Source organism: Triticum urartu, chromosome 6A (assembly GCF_056163025.1).
Source record: "Triticum urartu cultivar PI428250 chromosome 6A, HENAU_Tu73, whole genome shotgun sequence".
In the NCBI taxonomy this organism is placed as follows: Eukaryota; Viridiplantae; Streptophyta; class Magnoliopsida; order Poales; family Poaceae; genus Triticum; species Triticum urartu.
The window spans coordinates 414,718,584-414,723,764 of NC_141878.1; positions in this window are offsets into that span (position 1 = coordinate 414,718,584).

Genomic DNA, 5,181 nt, shown 5'->3' on the forward strand with positions numbered 1-5,181 from the left:
CTTTCTTCCGAACACCAAACAGAGCATCAGGGGCTACTGTCTATGCTATAACATTTTCTCATAATTTGATTACTTACCACAAAGCCTGTTAGGAGGCTGGCACAGGCTTCAGTCAGTCCTCTTTTGGCAGACTGAATCTTCTTGACCACCGCACTAATGATAGTGTGGTGCTCTTTGTCAATGGAAGAGCCGCGAAGTGCTTCCAGCAAATTTTTCGATGACCCTGGATGGACAGAGGCCATCGGCACAGACTTGCTACCCCCGGTGTTAGAGCCCATGGGAGTCTTGCCCCTCGTGCGCCCAGCGTCCGGAATTCGCCTTGGGGCGCTTCCAGAACTGTCTCCCCTTGGTTCGGTACCCTTTGAGACAGCACCTCGACGTCGTCCATAGGGCGGGGGGAGGAGGCGGTCGGGAGTGAATCGCTATTCATCTCCGACAGGCCCAAAGACTCATCCGAAGAGGATAAATCAATATGGGCTTTGGATGGGCTGCATGATCATGTTCGGCATGATAAGAAGCAATAAAATAAAATGTACCAAGAACTATTATGGTATCCGGATACTTACGACTTCGCCAGGGGCTTGTCCCTTGGTAACCACTCCTCGTCGCTAACAACGGCCACTTTGGAGCAGTCCGGAAGGAGAGTCCTTCCCTTCTTGGCCCCTTCGGCTTCCCCTGATGGGGCGGCCTTCCTTTTCTTGTCTCCCCCGGCTAGGTGGGGAGAACTTTCCTCTTCCTCCTCCTTATTTTCGTGGGAGGAGGGCGCCTCGGTGTTATCGGATGATGAGTCCGATATGACCTTGCGCCAGAGATCTTTCCTGGTCCTTGTGGCCTTCTTCTTGGCCTTGTTCTCCAGCGCCTCATAGGGCGCCGGAGCCAGAATCTTAGTTAAGAGAGCACTTGCTGGATCCTCGGGTAGTGGGGCCGGACAATCGATCTGCTCCGCTATCGTGACCCATTCCTATTAAATGGCATGGAGGCTTACATCCCCCACATGATTATACCGGGGAAAGAAACATCTTATGAGTTATAAAGAGCTTACCGGATTGCCAAGGCGCTTTGCGCTGAGTCCGCGATCCTCGGTAAGGGGAGGAGGTAACTCGGCGGCCTTGAATAGCACCCTCCAGACGTCTTGGTGCGTCGTGTCAAAAAGCTCTCGCAGTGTCTGGTGCTTGGCCGGGTCGAACTCCCACATATTGAATGCCCGTCCTTGACACGGAAGGATCCGGTGGAAGAGCATGACCTGGACCACGTTGACGAGCTTGATTTTCTTGCTTATCACATTTCTTACGCGGTTTTGGAGTCCGATCAGCTCCACCGATGAACCCCAGGATAGGCCCTTCTCTTTCCAGGAGGTGAGCCGCGTGGGGATGCCGGATCGAAATTCGGGGGCCGCCGCCCAGTTGACGCCGCGCGGCTCGGTGATGTAGAACCATCCCGATTGCCACCTCTTCACGGTCTCCACATAGGAGCCCTCAAGCCAGGTGACATTAGGCATTTTTCCACCATGGCGCCTCCGCACTCCGCCTGCTGGCCGACCACCACCTTCGGTTTCACGTTGAAGGTCTTCAGCCATAGGCCAAAGTGGGGCTTGATGCGGAGGAAGGCCTCGCACATGACGAGAAACACCGAAATGTTGAGGACGAAATTGGGGGCTAGATCATGGAAGTACAGCCCATAGTAGAACATGAGCCCGCGGACGAATGGGTGGAGGGGAAATCCCAACCCGCGGACGAAGTGGGGGAGTAATACAACCCTCTCATGGGGTCTTGGAGTAGGGACGATCTGCCCCTTGTCTGGGAGCCGATGCGCGATGTCTGCGGCCAGGTATCCGGCTTCCCGGAGCTTCGTAATGTTCTCCTCCGTAACAGAGGAGACCATCCACTTGCCTCCCGCTCCGGACATGTTTGGAGTGGTTTTACGAAGAAAATGCGGACTTGGGCGCTGGAGCTCGAGTGCGCAAGAATGATGGGCAGGGAAGAAAAAGGCATGGGTGAAAAGGAGGATTCCTTGTACCTTTATAAGGACGGAAGAAGCTATGCGCCTCCCCACCTGCCTGGTAAACTCACTTATTCCCTAAGCGACGCAATTGATGGAACGGTTGGGTTACCCACACCCCTATTGATGAGAATCCCGTGATAAGGGGACACGATCTCTGCTTCAACAAGACGTGCCAATAAAACTACCTCGCAATACACGTAGTAGCTGGTTGAGAAAAATGGTTCGCATAATGACCGGGCCATGGTGTGATGTCATGTTATGAAAAGTTGTTAGCAGATTTGGTTTGTGGAAATATTATACCCTCTATGGTAGTATGTGGAATTTGTTTTGCAGAGCCGGACACGACCCTTGGGTTCAAAAATCTTCTAGGGAGTATTCGGAGAAGGAACCCGCCTTGCAATGTCAAAGACAGTCTGCGCGCCGGACTCATTGTCATTGAAGCCTGGTTGAGGGGCTACTGAGGGAGTCCTGGATTAGGGGGTCCTCGGACAGCCGGACTATATACTTTGGTCGGACAGTTACACTATGAAGATACCATATTGAAGACTTCATCCCGTGTCCGGGTGGGACTCTCCTTTGCGTGGAAGGCAAGCTTGGCAATTCGGATATGTAGATCTCCTCCCTTGTAACCGACTCTGTGTAACCCTAGCCCCCTCCGGTGTCTATATAAACCAGAAGGTTTAGTCCGTAGGACAACAACAATCAGAATCATAGGCTAGCTTCTAGGGTTTAGCCTCTACGATCTCGTGGTAGATCAACTCTTGTAATAATCATATCATCAAGATCAATCAAGTAGGACGTAGGGTATTACCTCCATCAAGAGGGCCCGAACCTGGGTAAACATTGTGTCCCCTGCCTCCTGTTACCATCTGCCTTAGATGCACAGTTCGGGACCCCCTACCCGACATCCGCCGGTTTTGACACTGACACCCACTGCGTATTGGTGACAGTTTTCCTAATGAGAAATTAGCTGTCATAAATGCTCCTCGTAATACTCCATGGTATGCTAATTACATTGTTGCTAAATTTATACCACCTAGTTTCACATACCAGCAAAAGAAAAAAAATCTATCATTTAAGACATTACTTTTGGGATAACCCACACCTTTATAAAGGAGTAGATGGTGTTATTAGAAGTTGTGTACCTGAGCATGAACAAGAACAAATCCTACGCAAGTGCCACTTCGAGGCCTACGGAGGACACCATGCTGGAGATAGAATTGCACACAAGGTATTACAATCTGGTTTTTATTGGCCTACTTTATTCAAGGATGCTTGAAAGTATGTTTTGTCTTGTGATGAATGTCAAAGAATTCGTAATATTAGGAGACGCCAGGAAATGCCCTTGAATTATTCACTTGTTATTGAACCATTTGATGTTTGGGGCTTTCATTATATGGGACCTTTTCCTTCCTCTAATGGGTGTACACATATTTTAGTTGCTGTTGATTACGTTATTAAGTTGGTAGAAGCTATTCCAACTATTAGTGTTGATCATAACACTTCTATTAAGATGCTTAAAGAAGTTATTTTTCCGAGGTTTGGAGTCCCTAGATATTTGATGACTGATGGTGGTTCACATTTTATTCAAGGTGCTTTCCGTAAATTGCTTGCTAAGTATGATATTAATCATAGAATTGCATCTCCTTATGACCCTCAGTCATAGTCAAGTAGAATTGAGCAATAGAGAGATTAAATTGATTTTGCAAAAGACTGTTAATAGATCTAGAAAGAATTGGTCTAAGAAACTTGATGATGCTTTATGGGCTTATAGAACTGCTTATAAGAACCCTATGGGTATGTCTCCGTATAAAATGGTTTATGGAAAAGCATGTCACTTACCTCTTGAACTAGAGCATAAAGCTTATTGGGCAATCAAAGATCTCAACTATGATTTTAAACTTGCCGGTGAGAAGAGGTTATTTGACATAAGTTCGCTTGATGAATGGAGAACCCAAGCCTATGAGAATGCCAAGTTGTTTAAAGAAAAAATTAAAAGATGGCATTATAAAAGGATACAAAAGTGTGAGTTTAATGTAGGTGATCATGTTTTGCTATACAACTCTCGTTTAAGATTTTTTGTAGGAAAACTTCTCTCGAAATGGGAAGGCCCCTACATCATCGAGGAGGCTTACCATTCCGGTGCCATCAAAATCAACAACGCCGAAGGCACTAACCCGAAGGTGGTAAACGGTCAAAGAATTAAACATTATATTTCAGGTACCACTATTGCAGGATGCTACTAACGCGACACTATGATCAGAGAGCCTTCGAGAAACTGTGTGTGATGCAATAATCACAAAAGGTGGTGTATGACAACCGTCAAAAAAGGTGAAAATATTTGCGATGGAGGATGCATCAAACACAGTTCAGATTTTTGTTGCGTGTGTGATGAAGGGCATACGATTCAATTCAATTAACTATTTGCGATGAGAAGGAACAAAAGAAACAGGCAGCCAGATGAAGGCGTGTGCGATACACAGCATACAGTTCACTCGGATGAACTATTTCTGATTAGGCAACACAAAAGAAACAGGCAGCCAGATGAAGGTGTGTGCGATATACAGTATACGGTTCACTCGGATGAACTGTTTGTGATCAAGAAACACAAAAGAAATGGTCATCCAGATCAACGTGTGTGTGATATACGTCATGCGGTTCACTCAGATGAACTGTTTGCGTTGACACAAGAGAACAGCAACGGTTCAACTTAACAAGACGTGTGTGTTGTGCGATGGGATTGCATGCGGTTCACTCGGCCCTTGTCATCAGTGTGTGACCTCTGTGGCAACTGTTCGCTCCCCAGGCGCCTCTTCGTGTACCGTGGCAATCGTCCATTGACTCTTCGCCTTTCCCTCTCGATTTGGAATTGCTATCGCACACTAGCTCTTCCTCCCTCCTCCATCTGCCTTCACCCTTCCTTCTGCCATTGTTTGATCGTCTTCTCCATGGAGGGAACAAGCTGGAAATGACCCCCTTATTCTTGCCTCGATCTGAATGATGACGCGGTGGAGGAACTCATTGATCGGTGTGACGTCATCACCTCGTCTAGCATGGCAGGTTCGTTCAAGACCATTCTCGACTCAACTAATAACATCATTACAAGGAACCCAAGGGTCCAGGAGCGGTTTGATCTCCCCTATCTTCTTCGCCGTGACCCTGCTGACTGGTGCGGGGACG